The sequence below is a fragment of the Strix aluco genome, chromosome 3 (genome assembly GCF_031877795.1).
Source record: "Strix aluco isolate bStrAlu1 chromosome 3, bStrAlu1.hap1, whole genome shotgun sequence".
Taxonomy (NCBI): Eukaryota; Metazoa; Chordata; class Aves; order Strigiformes; family Strigidae; genus Strix; species Strix aluco.
This window is the reverse complement of record NC_133933.1, coordinates 123,851,358-123,871,917: the sequence shown is the minus strand read 5'-3', so window position 1 is coordinate 123,871,917 and position 20,560 is coordinate 123,851,358. Positions and strand designations below refer to the sequence as shown.

Below are 20,560 nucleotides of genomic sequence, written 5' to 3'. Positions count from 1 at the left end.
TGTTGCTGTTTGAGTTTAGATGTGTAGAATCAAGTGCTTTGTTAAAGTACTGTGCAATGTGTAGCAGGCTTGTTGTCTTGTGGAAAAAAAGACAGTGGCTGTTAGGTTTGCTACCAGTTAAGAGATACTCTTCTTTAATTCAAGTGGTTGAATGGTGGTAAATTTTCCAATGCTACAAGTGAAAGGCTTTTGGAGCATCCTTGGGACATCCTTGAGAGTATAGGAAGGAAATAAAAGATTTCAGAAACCAGTGCGATTGCTTACATTGCTTCTGCTTGTTGGCAGCTTAACAGTGCAAACATGAAAGCCACGCTTGCATCTTTACAGAGTTCCAGTGTGCTTCAGAAATTCTTCCCTGAGACAGCAAAAGTAAATACATAAATATATTCTTGCCCAAAATAAAACCCACACTTACACATTGGAGTTATTTCTCCTCTTCTAGTTGGGTCTTCATAGGCAACTCTTTTACTGACAGAGTTTGGCCCTTTGAATTGAGAGAGTTATGACTCACATTTTAAGATCAAGAGCCTCTTTGCTCTTGCCTTAGACATGCTGTGGGGCACAACAACAGGTATGGATGAGAAATTTATTCCCTAAAAAAAAAAAAAAAAAAAGAAAAAGGAAGCATGAGAGATTTGGAGTACAGTTTATTGTGGAAAAGTTTGACAACTTTGCCTATGGGATTGTAATCTGAATGTGAATTTTCTGGCAGTAAGCATAGGAAAAAAAAAAGGATAAATTAGTTCCATGTTAGGCTAGAAAAGTGCTTATTAATACACAGAAGCTGCAGTCATTGAAGCACACTTTACAGGGGATCAGAACAATGAAGCCAAAAAGGTAGGAGCCTAAAGTGCCTTTTGAATAAAATATAGGCACCTACATTTAAGAAAGTGAGTCATGCAATCCCTCACTGCAGATCTTGGGGTACCTCTGCTGGGAGTTTCCCCTCAGATTTCTGGGACTGAGAAAAAAGACATCCTTACTGTAATTTTTCCTACGCTCATTGGACTACCCTGAATTCAGCTGAGATTGTGAAGGTGGTGTTACAATGTGCCTTGTTATAATAGACTAATTGTTTATGCAGTTTTCAGGGAGGTGGGAATCTCGAGATACAAATATTTGGTTCTAGGTTATTTCTAACGTTTACTGAGGAAATATTTAAATACCCTTGAGACTATAAAAGAAGCCTTTTTGTCAGCCCTCTTTTATAGTCCTCTGATTCTGGTTTCTTGCCTGCAAAGTGTCCCTTCTCCTACTAGACAGGTAGAGTGTCTTTCCCTCAGTGTTTGCCACAATCACACCATTCTCCTGGATTCTGGAAATGGAGGGTTCAGAATGCCACCAACATCCAGGCCTCCCCCTTCCTGCACAGGCATTTCTTACCCATAAGCCCCAAGAACCAAGCAAAAAGCGTTTCCTTGTAAATTTTGTCCCCAGATCCCTTTAAGAGAACCACAGATTCGAGCTGTATTTCACAGAGGTGCCTTGTGGCAGCCTTCACACTTATGTTCAAGTTAGAGAAAGAATTTCAGACATCCTTTTGCTTGACACTTTAGCATTGCCAGCTCTGAGATGCTGTTTGTTGTGGCTCTCAGTCTAGGAGCTCAACACTCTGTCATACATAGAATACATAGTTGCCTCAGCACAGTCAGCTTCACCGCAAGACGCAAAAGTTTAACTTTTAGGCCTAGGACAGCAAATATGTCCATTTGCTGGATCTGGACCATGCCTCTTAAATGTCTAGAAAACAAGCAGTGGTGAAATAAGATGAATCTCTGGACATCACTGACTGTTGCAAAAAAGTAAGTCTGAAGGCAGGAACACAAGGCATATAGGCAAGTTGGCCCAAACTCACTGCTGGTATTTGTGAGTGCAGCTTCTCAATACGGTCATGCCTGTTTATCCCAGCAGTGTATTCATCCTGCTCTGCACATTGAATGGGACCACATGGATTAGCATTTAGAATAGAGTGAAGACCTTTTCAGCTATCCCCTGATGACTTGCTTGATTTTGAAGCTGCTCTAAAGTCTATTGCTATGTCATGTTCCCAGATACTGTATTTTATTTACTGGTAGTGAATGGTTGTCTATGTCAGCTCAAGTTACAAAACAAGTGGGATTTTTTCTGGCAGATTTTCAGGATACAGTCTCTGAAGGATGTAAAATGCTAAACCACAAAGAGCATATGAAATGGTGAATGTGAAATGTAAATTCTCACTATTTCTTTATAAGGGATGACTTTCTCCCCATAGAAACCTTGCCATGCAAAAGAGTGAATAGCAAGTAAGATCCACATTACAGTATGCATAATAAAGCACTGATCACCTGGAGCACTGTCAGGCTGCAATGGTGAGCAAGCAGTGTGGCAGGGCAATGTTTTCAGACTTGTTAGCAGAAAACAAGAAATAATGATGATTATTTTTTTGTCATCGGTCCTCTCCTTTATGGATGCTGGTCACTGGGACAATATCTACTAACTGGCTGTCGTGAGCCTGCTATGTTTCACCTGAAGCTTTTTCAGATACCATTACAATTTGTGTTGTGTTGGCTGCTAATATTCCTCCCGAGCAGAGTTTCTATAATATTATTTGTCCCACTGTTGAAATGAGTTACCTGCTATAGCATTACTTGTCAAAACAAACAGGATATTGGCTGTGGATTCCTCATCACTGGAAGTGTTCAAGGTCAGGTTGGATGGGGCTTTGAGTGACCTGATCTAGTGAAAGATGTCCTCGCCAATAGAAGGGGGGGTGGACTAGATATTTAAAAGGTTCCTTCCAACCTAAACCATTCTGTGATTCTATGATTCTTTGATATGTCTGCAAGACAAAGTTAAGAGAGGACTCATAAGTCTAGTGTCTCCTATGAATGGTCCGTATTACTGCTTGTAGCGTGTCTGAAAAACTGGCTGTAGCTAAATTTCAAATAATTCATGCTGATCTTGTTACCAGGTTCTGAAGAGCACTAAGCTGAAAATGTAGATATACCAAAAGACCAACTAGAGCTTATGTGTACTTTTGGAAAGTGGAAGCTGAACAGGCTAAATATCCTTCCTGAACATGTACCTCATTTGTAATAGTGTATCTGTGATGAATTTTCAAGAATTACAATGGACTTGGAAAGTGATGGCTGTTATCAGTCCACAAACACATCTAAAACCTAGAAATGTTGACAGTAGATACATTGCTTTCAACCACTGCCTTTTGGCATCAGATCAGATTACATATGTGAGCCACCCAAATCACACACTTTCCCAGGTGGGCATTAGCAGAACCATCTGGCAATTAGAAGTCTCCAGGGCAGTCAATCCAACTTTGAGCTGGATTAACTTGGAAGTTTCAAATGCTGCCATTGCTTTTTGATAGTCAGAGAGGTTTTTGGCCTTTGTGAATCAGACAGCCATTTGATCAGGGATAGAAAGAATTATTCAGTTATTTACCTTCAGCTTTGTTCAGCTTTACATGAGGTAAGTCTAAATCATCTCTCTTAGAGCACATATATTGAACAAGTGTATATGCATGGCTCAAATCCAGCCAATTTGGGGGATGAAAAAGTTGGTTGAGCATGCAGAGAAGATCTGTAACAATCTTGGAGCTTTATGTGGTGTGGCAGACTGTGGGTAATTTTGGACAGAGAGTACCCAATGTTGTTAATTCACAGAAATAGTTTAACTTTTGCTGTATTTCAGCAGTGACAAAAGCTCCCACAGCCTCACCATAGGCCCTCTTGATAACAACTAACAAATCTGTATCTTCCAAATACATTATATCATTAGATGAAGTGGACAAAAACAAAACAAGTATGTTTATGACTTAGCCTGAGGAGATAATTAACTTCTGAGTGCTGAGATCCTTGATTGCATTCCTAGCATGATCTTAATTGGAAGTCTGAACTTGTAAAAGGTTGTAGTGTTTGGAGGATATCTGAAATGGTTCGCTGAGAAATTGTTTGTTCATAAATTTGAAAGGTAATCCAGACAAATACCTTTTCTTTTGCCTTTGTTGTAATTCTTGTGGTTGATGATGATGATAAAAATAATCTATTGCAGCAGCAGCAAAGGCACTAGACTATGCAAAGAGAACATGTATCAAAATGTATTAAACCACTTCAGGGAATTTCAAAAGAAATAATAAGTTTTACAAAAAGACATACCAGATGATATTACTTTGAAACCTGTATTGCTGTTTCAGAGTGTGGTACAGTACTTTTTTTTTGCTGAAACTATTGACCCCTTGTGTGTCCTCAGTGAGAATTTTCATGATTTAAGTATTTTGCATGAAACTATGTTATGTTGTGCATGCAGTACAGTGGTTTGCTAGCGTAAGATGAAAATGCAATTCTGTTCTGCTGATTTATCCTGCTGTTAGGTGTGGGAGGCCCTGGACGGAGATGAAGTTAGCTCAAAAAGCTGAAATTCTGACTTTGTGGTTGGACAATTATATTTTTGATATTTTAGAACCATCTGTAAATCTTTTTGTTGACCTGCTGGACTACCTGAATCCTATTAGGTACTGTCATTGGCAAAAGGTCTATATGTCATAATGTATTTCCATGCAGGAACACTAAAGCTATGAGCTAGTAAAGATACCAGCACTAAAGCTACTACAACATGGTGCTTCAGTCAGAGAAGGACTAATTAGCTCTGCTGAGACACAGACTATAAAGGCCTGGGATGACTCAGCACTACTTCCCATACATGCACTAGACTATACATTGAGCTTTGTGGATCTATCCTCAGAAGGCTGAGAGATGTATTAAAGAGCAGATTGATGACAAGAAATAACAAGCCATGTCTTTGAGATAACTGCAGTAGCAACAAAAGCTCCAGGAAAAAAAAATTATTCAGAAACTCTTTAGTTATGCTGCTTTCTGAGGCCAGCAAAAATCTCTGCCCTTTATCTGTCCCAATTATAGGCACTTGGCTACCAGGTGTGGCCATCCCAGCTCTCTGTATGATCAGAAGAGGTCCACAAAGTGCATCCTTCATTCTGTCCAAGGATGAATCTATAGAATCACAGAATAATCTAGGTTGGAAAAGACCTTGAAGATCATCTAGTCCAACCATTAACCTAACACTGACTATTCTCAACTACACCATATCCCCAAGTGCTATGTCAATCCAACTCTTAAACACCTCCAGGGATGGGGCTCCACCACTGCCCTGGGCAGCCCATTCCAATGCCTAAAAACCCATTCTGTAAAAAAATGCTTCTTAATATCCAGTCTAAACCTTCCCTGGCAAAACTTGAGGACATTCCCTCTTGTCCTATCACTTGTTACTTGGTTAAAAAGACTCATCCCCAGCTCTCTGCAACCTCCTTTCAGGTAGTTGTAGAGGGCGATGAGGTCTCCCCTCAGCCTCCCATTCTCCAGACTAAACCCCCCCAGTTCCCTCAGCTGCTTCCCATCAGACCTGTGCTCCAGACCCTTCACCAGCTTCGTTGCCCTTCTCTGGACACACTCGAGTCATTCAATGTCCTTTTTGTAGTGATGGACCCAAAACTGAACACAGTAATAGAGGTGCGGCCTCACCAGTGCCGAGTACAAGGGTAAGATCCCTTCCCTTTCCCTGCTGGCCATGCTATATCTGATACAAGCCAGGATACAGTATCAGAGATCATATTCATCTCACCTAAATTTAGTTGTTCAAAAGTTGAGAATGGGTGAAGACAGTCCTAGGTGCCCTTTAAAATCAGCATTGAAAAATGGACTGCAGGTCATTTAACATGTCTAATTTACATTAGACAAGTGAGATCTTACTGCAGCCTTTCAATAAAGTGGACTTATAAGAAAGACGGGGACAGACTTTTTAGTAGGACCTGTAGCAATATATATATAAAATATATATATAATATATAATATATATATAATAATATATATAATAGGGGTAATGGTTTTACAGTAAAAGAAGGTAGATGCAGACTAGATATAAGAAAGAAATATTTTACAATGAGGGTGGTGAAACACTGGAACAGGTTGCCCAGAGAGGTTGTAGGTGCCCCATCCCTGGAAACATTCAAGGTCAGGCTGGACGGGGCTCTGAGCAACCTATCTAGCTGAAGATGTCCCTGCTCATTGCAGGGGCGATTGGACTAGATGATCTTTAAAAGTCCATTCCAACTCAAACCACTCTATGATTCTATGATTATAAATGTATAAGATACAGAATATAAATAAATATCTAAAGGTGTTGAATATATACAGAGACCTCATGAGAAGCTTAGACTAGAAAACTGACTTTCAGATGTCTGAAAGCTTTGGTGAGATTATAATTTAATGTGACAAAGTTATTTGATAATTCCTTGTGGTCCTAGAGGAAGAATGACAGCAGAAATGTGGGCAAGTATCACATTACCTGTGCCCATTACCTGGGTCATCAAGCCCAACACTTGACACAGCAGTCTGCCGTAAGAGTGTCTGCTCCTGTTACCTTGCAAAAATCATACAGAAAAAGAACAAAAATGGTGAGCTTTCAGATGAAACAAATTAGCACGAACTGGAAGGATGGAAGCTATGGGAACAGAAAATAAACTATGGAGCTCTCAAGGGAACAAAGATGCTGTGAGTGTTAGCAAACCAATTTATTGTTTTGTAGGAGTCTTCAAAGTGAAAAATTTGTGCATGTCTCTGAATGGAGCAAGTACTTACTGTGACAAGGATGAAGTACAAGACAGGGTCCCTACACAGATAAAGTAGAAAGGACACAGTAGTAGACCTAGCTGAGGTGGATTAGCCTAAGGATAGTTAATTAACTGTAATATCAATAAACAGAAAAAGTCATCCATGGTTTATGATGTGGTTGGTTCAGCATGTCCAAATGATTGTTTAGCTGTTTATCCAGAAAACAAGGAAATTAGAGTAAAGAGTCTGGGAAGTATGCAGAATAGAATAGTGGGGTAAAGCAACTAACTTGCAGGCAAGAGCTGAAGAAATTATTTTATAGGAAAAAAACACACAAGTAAAATTAAACGAAAGATGCAGGAAGTACCCTCTGCCCTGCAAACATAGGAGATGTAGAGAATAGTAGATGTAAAATGTTATAGAACTGTACATTCAGAGTTGTAATAGGAGTGGGGTAAGAAACAGACTTTGAGAAAGGTCTTGAATGAATACAAAAGCCTAATCTTCATTTCCTGCTGCTGCTGCTGCTGCTCAGGCTGATGGGGTGAGGGAAAATTCTGTTGGCTGGATAACAGCTCAGGGAAGGTGGAGAGACCAGATGACGGAGTGGTGGTGGAGCTTTAGGTGCTAAAATATCTAATGCAGGCTCCACTTTCATCTTCTTAATCTAATCATTTGGCCTGTAGGCTATGTGTATGCATGTTATCTGTATGCTGTATAAGATGTAACATATATATTCCTATTTACTGCACGCCTGTCTTATTCTTTGATAAATCTTTTAAAGTTATTTATGATAAGAAAAAGGTTTCAGACTTCAACAACCTCTGAGAATCAAGCCACTAAAGCAATATTTCTTGATGAGATCTTTCATCATCCTCCTCAGAAACACATTAGAAGGGAAGTGGTAGAAGAAAATTCACTTCCCAAATCCTCTCAACAACTGGACTGGGAGCAATGGGGACTGCCTTGGATTAACCATGGTTAGGGTTTAGTATCTTTTAGATGTGTTTCTTTTCCATAGAGCTTGTAGCTGTGAAAGGAACAGAAATTATACCCTGTTTATGTTTGAGATATTGTTCAAAAAATGCAAGAGCACAAGTTTTAGTGACTTTTCCTTCCAGAGTGAGGTTTCATGGGTCAGTAGATACTTCTACTAGCCCATGCTTATTGGTTTTAATATCCTTGTAATTTTTTCATCAAGCTATTGTTACTTTTAATTTTCAAAGAAAATGCTGAGTAGAAAATCTTCCATATGTCCAAAGTTTGGCCTTGGTTCCTAGCAGTTTAAAGCTGAGCTGTTGAATTTTGAATTACTCTGAGGTTTTGGCTCATGGTTTCTACAATTATTTACCTTTCCTATTTGTTTCTCCAGATCATCTCTCTTTGTTAAATTCAAGGGCATAGCTTAGACTTTAAATTAAATAGCTTTGTTTCCAATTATGATATTGGGGTTTATTAAATTAAAGTTTTGCTGCAGTGGATAGTATTTATACAATTTTCCTGGAGGAAGTTAAAAATAGCTTTCTGCTCCTTAGGGTTTAAGGAGATGCTTTTGCCTATGCTGTTATCTTGGCTTGTTGTATTTTTTAAACACAGTAAGGAAGAAAATAAATAGAAAAGGGAGAGTTGGGCTTCTCTCTCTCACGTACCCTTTTTGTAATTGAACATGAAATAAAAACAAGTCAAACTGGTAGATAATATTGTGTTCTGGGTGGTGCAAAGTGCCAGCAACTGGGTTTTGCCTGCACACAATTTGGTCTTTAATAGTCCTTTTTATTTTTCATTCATAACAACAGAAGTGAACTATTAAAAAATAAATGTTGAGATGAATAGAACTAAACAAAAACATGCTGAAGGCAACAGGCAGGGTTTAACACTCTCTAACTTTTATCTCTCTGGTGTCTCTCTTTGATGGTTGACATGGCAAAAGAATTTTCACAACACTTCTGAATCCTGATCACTTTGGTCATAACAGCAAGAGCACCACTGTGCATCGTTTCTACTCTTGAATCCCTCCAGACATGATTCCTTGCTTACCCAGTTGATATTCATGTGACACTGCTCAGCATCAAAGATTTAATAAAGGAAATGAGGAAATCCCTAATAGAATCAGCAGATTATTTGGGTGCATTATTATTATTACTTATTTGTTCATCAGTGGTGCCAAGAGAGACCAATCAAGGATCAGTTTTCTGACCTAAGTTGTGGCAGATAGATCCTCAGTGGGGTATATTACCATGTAAATTAATGGAACTGGGATTGTTTAAACCAGTTAAGTCTCTAAACTTATGACAAACCCCAAACAGTGGGGTAAGGTGCAGACAAGTAAATGGAAAATTGAGCATGTTTCCATAGCTATTAATATGGTCTTTGTTCCACAGGCTCCCTAGGCACTATCAGTCCAATGCATTGAATGGGCTTACAGAGAAGTCATGAAGCATGTGATGCTCATCTACAAGAAGGTCTGGAAGAAGGATCTGGGGAACTACAGGCCTGTCAGTCTGATCTCAGTGCTAGGGAAGGTTATGTAGCAGATCATATTGAGTGCCATTACATGGCATGTACAGGACAACCAGGCGATCAGGCCCAGTTAACATATGTTTGAGAGGCATGATTAACCCGCTCTCCTCCTACAACAAGGTGACTCATTTAATGGATGAGGGAAAGGCTGTGGATCCTGTTTACCTAGACTTTAGTAAAGTCTTTGACACTGTTTCCCACAGCATTCTCCTGGAGAAACTGGCTGCTCATGGCTTGGATGGGTGCACTCTTCGCTGGATAAAAACTGGCTGGATGGCTGAGCCCAAAGAATGGTGGTGAATGGAGTTAAACCCAGCTGGTGGCCGGTCACGAGTGGTGTTCCCCATGGCTCAGTATTGGGGCCAATTCTGTTTAATATCTTTATCAGTGATTTGGACGAGGGGATGGAGTGCACCCTCAGTAAGTTTGCAGACGGAATCCAGCTGGGTGGGAGTGTTGATCTGCTTGAGGGTAGGAAGGCTCTACAGAGTGATTTGGACAGGCTGTATTGATGGACCAAGACCAATTGTATGAGATTCAACAAGGTTCAGTGCAGAGTCCTGCACTTGGAACATAACAACCCCATGCAATGCCACAGGCTTGGGGAAGAGTGGCTGGAAAGCTGCCTGGTGGAAAAGGACCTGGGGGTGTTGGTCAATAGCCGGCTGAATATGAGCCAACAGTGTACGCAGGTGGCCAAGAAGACCAATAGCATCCTGGCTTGTATCAGAAATAGTGTGGCCAGCAGGACTAGGGAAGTGATCGTCCTCCTGTACTAGGCACTGGTGAGGTTGTACCTCAAATACTGTGTTCAGTTTTGGGCCCCTCACTACAAGAAAGATATTGAGGTGCTGGAGCGTGTCCAAAGAAGGTCAATGAAACTGGTGAAAGGTCTAGAGCACAAGTCTTATGAGGAGCAGCTGAGGGAACTGGGGTTGTTTAGCCTGGAGTAAAAAAGGCTCAGGGGAGATCTTACTGCTCTCTACAACTACGTGAAAGGAGGTTGCAGCGAGATGGGTGTAGGTCTCTTCTCCCAAGTAACAAGTGATAGGATGAGGGGAAATGGCCTAAAGTTGCACCAGGGGATGCTTAGATTGGATATTAGGAAAAAATTCTTCACTAAAGGGGTTGTCAAGCATTGGAACAGGATACCTGGAGAAGTGGTTGAGTCACCATCCCTGGAGGTATTTGAAAGATGTGTAGATATGGCGCTTTGGGACATGGTTTAGTGGTGGACTTGGCAGTGTTAAGTTTATGGTTGGACTTGATGATCTTAAAGGTCTTTCCAACCTAAATCTTTCTATGGTTCTATGATTCAAAGTTAGGACTAAAGAGATTTCAGATGTGCTGGTAATATTCTTAAAGGTTTTGTCAGTTTTCTCTCTGTGGGGAATAGGTCTTTTGTGAAGGCAGTGAGCTGAGGCTCAAAAGATTTGCACTTCATTCCTAGTTCACCATGGACTTCCTCTTTGATCTTGAGGAGTAGCCTGTTTTCCTCACGTGAAAATAGGAACGCTAACAACAAGCTTTTGCCTGTCCTGTAGGTTTAGGTAATATGAACTCTTTGGGCCATGGCATCCCTACATCTGTGTACAAACAGAAAGTGATATGCATTTAACTACTGTCTTCATTGACTGCTGTAACACAAACCATCATCAGGAAATTAAAATCACAGAATAATGGAATACCATTAAAGGATTTTTTTCTACCACTTATGCCATATTCACTCAGTCCAAAAAAAGAAGACAGTTTTGTTCCTGTGTCTGGACTTCTTTTGTAAAAATAGAAGTGAAATCCTGTCCAAAGGTGAAAGGGATTTATAATATGAGGTGAGCTGATGTTTTCAGGCTTCTAAGAAATCACTTGTTTTCTCGTTTTGTTAAGCGTCACTGATTAGAGGAGAAATAATGTGCAGATTTGAAGGCTTGTGTTAGAGCCTTACAAGTTTTTAACATAAAATCAGATTTTATTGTTTCATATTGCCACTGTGCTAGTATATAGACATGTAGGTATGATCCACAGCCTTGACATAAAATTCTCCCTTCCTCACTTGTGCTTGAGCCTTGCATGTCTTTTTACTATGGAGTAAGGTTGCAAGTTTTCCTACCCCTATCTGCTAGATCTCTGCCTCCATTTCTAGGTAGGGAAAGCAAATCAAGGGCTATATCTTTACTGGCAAGTTAAACAGAACCAAGCACAAACCTGAGAGCTTGTATATGATCCCCCACCCTATTAGACTGCTAGCAAACTCTATGACAAGGATTCAACTGATGCCCAGCAACACTGCAGCAAACATTGCTTACACAGAGTAAAGGGTTAACACAGGCCAAGAATCATTCCCAATACCTACTTTGGGTGTAGTCTCTTCCTTTTTGGTCAGGATTGGAAAGTTTCGCTGTATGAAGGTGGGCTGTGCCACACCATACCTCAGTGTTAGAGAACTGTCCCTAGTCTGCTTCTTGTACTGCTACAGAAACAGTTCTTTACTGTCTGGGAGAAGAGACTTGACTAGGGGATCTGTCATTTGAGCATCTGTCAACTGATAATGAAGTCAGGTTAACTATTTGTGTAATAGAACTGTAAAATATAAGTGTGGGAGGGACATAGTTCCAATTGTTAATCAAAATCAAGTAGAATTAAAGTGCTCTAGACATGTTTCCTTAGGTGCTTCCAGATGTTTCTAAACATCTTCAGTGATGAAGATTGCACAGACTCCCTGAGTAACCTATTCTAGAGATGAATTATCCTTTGAGATGGGCATTCTTTCTTGTAATTAGCAGTTGATAATAATTTTTGTTCTTCATGTGAAGAAGAAAGTTCTTGGAGGTAAAAAGATTAGCAGTCTGCTGCCAGTCATATGTGCATCCAGGATCCCTTCATTATTATTCTTTCTTACCCTGGTATAATTTCAATAGAATAAGGGAACTAGAAAGTGAAAAAGAGTTACAAGAAGGAATTGGAAGGCTGGCAGCTTGTAATTTGTAGTAGGATCCATGTATTATATAAGATAAAAATAAAACTTGGACAAGGCTATATTTTGGGGTCCTAGTGGCATCATAAAATACTCTTGCTTTATGCTTTTATGGCTTATTTTGATGTCAGCAGAGCCCTGAGGTATATTTGTAGCCTTGAAATTCACAAACATCTTCTCTTTAAAGCATTTGGTTTTAAAAGGAGAACATTTGTAAGTGGTAAAAAAAAAATTCTCTCCATTGTGAAATATCAATTATTTGTAAGTGCTTGGATTAATTTATTGGATTTTATGGGTAAAAGAAATGGAAATTGTTTCTTACATTAAAAATTAATATTTTACATCCAGCTGAGTCTGGCTGGGCAATAAATCAGCTCCTTACAATTACTTATTTGTCAGCCAGCATGTTAGTTCAAAAAGCTAGGGAGCTTGCCTGTGGATCCTGCTTTACTTGAAAGGCAGAGAGAGTTCAGGTCAAATCAATTTGAGCCACAGTAATTAAGAACAAGATTGAAGATCCTTCCCCACCTACGTAGTAAGCATCTGGAGTTGCTTTTTAGAATGGATCCACTTCTCAGCAGCAGCAGAAAATATTGCAGGCAGACAACACTACTTAGGAAGAGCTTTTTTAAATTCTTGAGAAGGTTATATATGAACCAAATACTCAGACTTACCTCTGAATAAATCTGAGTACTTCATATTTACTAAACAGAAACACATTTTATCTTTTCAGCTTGTCTATTTACAGCTGAATATCACATAACCTTCAGATTTATTTACAGAGTGTCTCCCTATATGAGCAAATTAAACAAGGCCAGGGTAAGATAGTGTCCCATAATCACCAAGAGAACTGAATTTTTAGCCTGGTACCTAGAAATTTTTTTGCCAGTAATCCATACTCTCCCTGACATTGTTTGAACATGTTTCAGGAGTTATCCCAGGGACCATCCTCAGTACGAACTTTGTGGACCCCTATTTTGGCAGGTAGGAAAGTTCATCTGTGTGATGGGAGCATTCTGCACCTTTTGACCAGGGTCATAAATGGACACAAGCTCTTTTTACTAGTGTAGATGTAGAATAACATTTGAGTTGATGCCAGTAGAATTAAAACCTAGTAGAAAACCAGTATCTTTATCACATGAGTGGGGAAGGAGGCACAAAGACACACTGAAATTGGAAAAAAAAAGTGGCTGTCTAATAGCTGCTGATGTAAACAGAAAGTCCCCCTCAAAAATTTATTTAGAGTGTGTTGATTTGACAAGAAAACAGAGAATGTTAATTTCGGTAGAACATAAGTTTTGAAGCTTTTCCTTGGACATCAAGATGAAAAATTAACTGTAATCACAGCTCTAGTTGTACAGCATTTCTAGTGAAGAGTTCTGTCATGACAGGGAAACTAAATTAAGCCAATCACATACCCAAGAATTATAATTAGGTACATATTTCTCGCACGTGCAATATCATATTGAATTAGAGGTAAATGAAGTAACTGTGGAAATAAGATCACTTGAACTTCTACTTTTGAAATCATGGAAGGTGGAGAGAAAGCTCAGGCTTCCCAGACATCCTCATGTATTAATACCACTGCCTTTCTTCTGTGCTGAGATTCTGCTGGTGGAGTGCATGGGGTGTGCAGGGCTGGGGACTAAGGGGGAGATAGCAGTGTGATGTTGAAACCAGGGTGTGCATTAGAAAGCATGTTTCCCACCAGCAGAACAATGCTACAGAAACTCTCATGTCAACTGACCCTATGTCCTATGTTCTGTGCCTGAACAACTTGCCTCTTATGAGTGAAGCTACTGTATGCCTTGACATGTATCCCTCTCATACAGCCACTTGTCTCACACAGTACGATTTCTCTAACTAAATCCAGAAATACTATTTCGCCTGTAATGAAGATTAGCTGGTTGTATAAAACCCTATGTATTTCTGAGTGTCAGTTACTGGCATCATTTGATCTCATATTTATGTGTGTATAGACAGTCATTTATTGACCCTGGTGTAATGAGAAAAAAGCTGGCTGGTGAAACCAGATCATTCCCTCAACTACCTGTAAAATGTAGCTAACTTGAATGCATTTGAATGATTATATATGAATTAATTAGAGACTGAGTGAATGATTTGTTAATTTGTGGATGAATAGGCCAAAACAAGGTGGTTACAATAAATTGGCAGTGGTTATCTCAAGATCCAGCAAAGCTGTGTTGTACAAATGATAGTATTAGCAAACAATAAAATAACTGAGGTTGATCTAATTAAAAACTGTATACTGAGTTATAAAAAAGAGAGTACAAGGGTAAACAAGTGGCAGAGTCTAGATTTATTTGCCATAAACATGAAAGCAATCACAGCATGATGTTGAGGTGTCCAGCACAAAGAATTAGGATTCATAAATAAAAACCATCCTCTGCAAGCCTGTGTTGCTTTCAGTATAAATGACAAAGCAATAGCAAGTCTGTTTCTGAATGTATAGCTGCAGACCTAAAGGTCTGATTATGAAGATGATGAAGAGGTATAGTTCTTTGAGAGCTCCTCATCAATTTACAAAGTAACATTCCACAATGGATTGGTTTGTGAGACCGAAGACGAATGACTGAATCAAAGTGAATTTCATCAGGTGCAAGGCATGTATGCAGTGGGATCACAGCAAGCATAAACAGCAGGAGCAAGGCAGCAGCCACCACTATGTCATACATATTGTGAGCAGGAAACAATCCCCCTTGGCCACATCTCAGAAGATTATGCCACATATACTTTGGCATGCTGGCATTGTAAGCAGCCATAGTACAGAGAGGAAGGGAGACATCTCTGCAGTGGGAATGGTAAAGGGCATCATCCCATTGACTTCAGCAGAGATGTGATATTTTCAACAATACAGCTATAGTGAAGCTCTAGTTCATTGCCAATATATAGCCAATTACACAGATTCAGGAAGATATTGAGTTATGAAGGTTTTGTGTTTGTTTGATTTTTAACTATAACTGATTGGAAACCATATATTTAAGCCCTAGAAGTTAATTCATATTTTTGGAGTTGGCTGAGAATAAAAACATGCAGACAGCAAAGTAGAAAAGGACTATATTCTTCCTGATATAAGTATACAGCTTTCATTGGCATTTTAGCACAACATTCTCTCCTTCATACATAATATGAACATGCATAATGTGACTTTCTAGAAGATGTCACTCTCAAATTTTGCGATATGCCATATTATCTCAAACTTTCCTTTCCCCTACTGCTGCCTCCCAACCATTCAGATAACTCAGATTTTTTTAGACTTTAGAGATACTAACTTTTCTTGCACTCCTTCTATGGTAATACTATTTCCAGCTTCAGTGGGGACTGAATACAGTACTTCAGGTTGGGGCTGACCAGCACTAACTTTATAAGCACTTTTGGTTTGTATTCTTCTTTGGTAATAAAACCAAGTATAGCATTTAACTTTTTTAATGGATGTGATGTTGGAGGCTTCCTTTTCTCCATTATCCCCAAATACCATTTTTGTCACTGAACTGAACAATTGAGCCATTTCTCCCAATATCCTACAGACATTTCCCTTGGCTCAAGAATAATTATTTCACAGTGAAGTATTTTCATCCCCCACAGGTCCAATCATCCAAACCATCTGAATCTTGCTGAATCTGAACTCTTTTTCTTCATTATATTTTTCTACCTCCAAGGGAGTAACTGTGGCTCTAGGCCCTGGTATTTTTGTGCACTTTTTACTGTATCACACTCAACACTGGGGTTTTTTTAGAGGTTCCTAACATCCTATTTTTTTTTCTTTTTTTTAATTTGCTGGTAACTTTTAATCATTCTTTAATGATTTTCACTGAAATAGTCCATGTTTCATCTCTATACCATTTTTTTTTTTATTTAGAATGACAATGGAGCAGTCAATTTTGAGAAATTCCTTCATATATACTTTATTAAGACTTTTCTTTTTTAATTTGTCCTTTCTGGGTTGCAGAAGATATTTCCAATTAATCAAGGACTAATTGATGGTAAATTAGAGGTCTGTTAGGATTTTTCCATATATCTTTAGATTTGACTGCCTTACAAGTGAGAGGAATACCAACTCTTGAAAATAATATCCTTATAGAGACTTCTTTATATTTTGACTGTTCTCTCGGCACTGAACATGCTTTCAGACTACACAGCTGACCTCAACAAGAGACATGCAAGACAAAACAGGTTGGTGCTTTCTGTGTGCTCTTTAAATCTCCTTTTGCCTAAGGCTGTGAGACAGGAAGAGTTTGAGCTTTTTTGACATGTATTAAGAGCCTGACTTCCAGTTCAACTAATTCTCCCTCAATCCTCTCTCACATGTGGCTGATAACATGGTCTAATGCTTAAACTTTTTTCACTAAGTGAGTGGGTTTAAAAGAAAGCTTAAAAATATGGTAAATTGAAATTCATGATTTTTGGAACAAGTGAAATTCCCCAAGAGGATACAGAAGTGTAAAAAAAAAAAAAAAAGTTGGAAGCTGGAGGCAAGAACAGCAGTTTTTGAGTATTTAGAGCATGAGAGAAGCTAGTTATATTTAAAGTCAACTAGAGAAAACAGTTTCTAAAGGGAAGTTAGCAGTTGGAACTAAAGGAGATATCTGTGGTAACCAGGAAAGATGCCCGAATGCCATAGCAGGATAGGACAACTGTGTAAGTAATTATAGCTCATCTCAATGGAAGTCCCACATTAAGAAGTAAAGGAAGAAAAGGTACTGACAGTGGCGAGGAGACAGTGAGACCTGAAGGATGAGGGGATCTGTAATTTACTGACAAACTGACTATGCTTTCCTTTAATATTCCTAACACTACAGGCAGGCTCAAACCTTTTGTTGAAGTGACAGAGGGGACCTGAGTTGAACTGGCCAGGCTGAGGTGCTCACAAGCTGTGAGGCAAAGTGTGCCAAGTGTGGATATTCCTCATCCACATTTCCTCCTTTAAATGTGGTTGATATTAGGGGCTGGATATTACTTGCATTCTTAGAAGCATCTTTGGCACTAGATACTAGACAGGTATTTAGAAGTATTTTAAAGCAGTATATTTAATGATGGGGGATACCACCTGGGAGCCTAAGTGAGACTTCAAACTGCCTGAGCTAATTGGATTGCTATTATTTGAGATAATCTTATTGGAATGCTTGGAAATGAGTTTTATTCTTCATTAAAAGGACAAAGGGCTGTGTCTTTAAAGGGCAACACTAATGTATGCACAGAGGGCAAAAAATAATGTTCTCTAAAGCTCTCTATGGGCTCCTGCCAGTTGTGACTAATGTTGGTGCAGGTATTAGGAAAACATAAGCAAATGTGATGATGAAGAAGGAAGAATGGAGATTAAAAGAAGAGTGGTTTGAAAGCTCTACTCATACTACTGTATGAAGAATAATATATGAGGCCTGTGTAATGAAAATGATAATGTGTTCTGTCGTTTTATTTCAGATAATTATTCTGTGATCCTGGAAGCTGTTTCTTGTGGCTGAAGCTCTGTATCTGGTTAGAGTCTTCCTGCGTTTCCTACAGTTTCCATCCAGAATCCTTTCCTGCTGCCTAGTTTGAGATGCAATGAGTCCAGGCTTGACAAGACACTGATGCTGTCTGTGATGGGATACAGTGACAGGGTCCAGGTAAGGTCCCTGACTGTTCCTAACATGCTGCTGGGTGGACTGTTTATGCTCGGGCTCAGATTAGGAGGGAGCCAACTGGTTTACCATGGATGAATACTCAAGCCCAGAGAAGGGGAGAGGGGCTGGGTCCAGTTAGAAATCACCTCTAACACCCAGCACAAAATTGCTGCTGGGACACATGGTAGGTTCTGGTAGAAAATTGCAACGCTGGTCTGCTGTCTTACTTTCCTAATCTTTTCACAATAACAGATCCACTTTGCTCAACCAGCTGCAGAAAAGAAAGTGAGGTAGATGCAGGATCCATACAGGAGGTCCAACTCTTTTGCAAGTGTTTGTCAAAATAATTATCTATAAGCAAAGGGCTGCTTTCTATGACTTTTTGGGGTCTATTTTCCTCCAGAGTAAAATCTCTCAATCTGCTAATTTGTATTTTTTAAGTGTTTTCCAAGCATCTTCAATAGAATGAAACAGGATACCATAACCCTGAGTAACCAAAGATCAGTAACGATCCTTGTCAAAGAAAACAAAGTACAGAAAACAAAGTACAGAGCCATGTGATCTACTGTCACCAACTGAACAAATCAGATCAGCTCACAAAAACCAAGTACAATGAAGGTGCAAAGAACTGCTTAATGAATAGTTGTGAATAGCAAATACAGGAGGTTTTGACTCAGCTTGTGGGAAATGCCTGAAAAGAAAAACTGGCTACCTTTATTAACCAAAGTATTTGCTAACACGCCTTGCTTTGTTTCTCTTTCTGTCAGATGCCACATTCAGCTGTGTCTAAACTGCTGACACCAGTGAGAACTGTGGCTCTCTATCCCTCTACTAAGATCTATGGGGTATAATTTGCCTATTCAGCTTGATATAGTAGTGTCTTAGACAATATATAGACAACTGGTCGTGGTAAGTGATGAATATAAGCAAGAAGAATTTTGGGCTGCAGGTTCAATATAATTAATGAAGTGTTACTAAAGCGTTTTAAGAGAAACTGGTCCCTGCATTTACAATGTGCTGTAATGATTTAGTTAGAAGTTTCCCTTTAGACTCAGTATACAAGTTACAAATGATGCAAAATGTTGCTGATCAGAGATATTGACAATCGCTCATTGGTATTGACATATACAAGAGTCTCTACTGGTTGCCAGTGCAATTATGAACTGACTTTAAAGATTTGCTTTTGGCCAAAGCCTAAAAGAGGACCTTATTTCAAAGTTTCTCCTACATTACTCTTTTGTTGTTTCCTCCAACAGATCAAAATAATAATGATGATGATGATGAAGATGACGATGAGTATGATAATAATAGTAATAATAATCATAATCAATATATTGAAAGTTTTATGTGTTCTTCTACTTTATCTTCCATCTGTCTGTTCAGGACTCTTCATTCAATGATGACATGGTGATGACTTCTAAGAGATACTTCCAGTATTACCGCTGTAAAACTTCCTTCCTATCAATGAGATATTTGGAAATAGGCTCAGATTTTAGATTTTGAATATGTTCTTCAAAAGAGTCTAAGTGATTGAAGAAAAAAATCTCATGGGTTCTCCTACAGAACACAGGGGTTCTGTTTGAGCCAGCTGAATTTCTACCTAGGACCCTGTGTCTCGTGTTTCTTTTGACTAGGAATAACTGAAAATATCATGGGAGTCTTGAAAATAAAAGTTAGAAAGACTCAGTATCTTAGAGAAGTTTCTGAAACAAACTTGAGTAGAAACCAACCCTCTCCTTGGAGAAGATCCATTTAGCTAAGCCATGATCTAAAATTTTAACTCATGCCTACAATGGGTCAGAGAACCACAGTGAAAGCAGCTCTGAAATGTACTAACATTAAACTAGGGAATGGAACGCTGGTTAAAAAATTGTAGTCAAACTGCAGCCTTACTCCTGTGTTCTAGCTTGAACTTCAGACTGTGAACTCGCTGAGTTTTCTGCTATTTCCTTTTGTTTTGCATGAGTATCAGGAGGGGACTCCTATCAGCTGAGATGGGTTATTCCTGACACAGCTTGAAGGAAAGCATTTGCTCCTTGAGAGTGTGTAGCATACAATGCTTACACTTCTGCTTTAGAAAGTCTGTTGCTCATTACAGAAACATTAAGTTTATTCTCCACTCTGGCTCCACTCTGGCTGCTCTGTTTCTGCAGAAAAAATCCCAATAACGTTCAACAAGTTATTGTAACACTTATGGACTAGCACCAATAAACAAATCTCCATCTCTTTGTGCTTGAAACAGCTGCTGGTGATTACCCTCCTCCCATGGAAACAGAAACACATCTGGTGTCTGCAGAACAGCAATGAAACAGAAAGGAGAGAAGCCAAAGCAGCCATCCCAGGTGTACACAGCTGCATCATCCCAACGCTGCTGCTTCACCTGAGAGCCATGTCTCATGTAAGTAGTGGGTCAGGATGCTGATTAAGAGAAAGAAAAAAATACAAAGGCAACTTTTCCTCCTTCATGTTCCCCATTGTGGCTGAACGATTCAGCTTTGTCCTCAGATCTCTATGTGGTGTTCACTGTTCCTATTCTTCTATGTTCCTCATGGTCATGTTAAAAAGGTGACAAAAGTTAACTGTCCTAAATTATCATGTTTATGATCTTTGGTGAAAATTCCCTGTGTGAGAAAATAAATACTGCTTATTGGTTCTTCTAATGGCTTATGTTATGACCTGTAGAAATAAAATAATTGAGAAGTTCTTCTGTCTGAAATGTCATCATTTCAAGGTTGCCTACCAGCAAAACACATCAAACCAGAAGCCCAAAGCCTGTAGTTATAAAGTGAATTTTAAAGAACTGTAAGATTTAAAAAAAAGATAAA

At 39.1% G+C, this 20,560-nt stretch overlaps 1 long non-coding RNA gene across 1 annotated transcript in view; it reads left to right on the top strand.

The window, feature by feature from the left end:
- Window positions 1-20,311, top strand: part of LOC141921887 (uncharacterized) — a 43,184-nt gene extending 22,873 nt beyond the window's left edge. Inside the window, exons 2-3 of the long non-coding RNA XR_012622815.1 lie at window positions 17,554-17,738; window positions 19,978-20,311. This is a non-coding gene — a long non-coding RNA (uncharacterized LOC141921887). The remainder of the gene's footprint in view (window positions 1-17,553; window positions 17,739-19,977) is intronic.
- The last annotated feature ends 249 nt before the right edge of the window (window positions 20,312-20,560 follow it).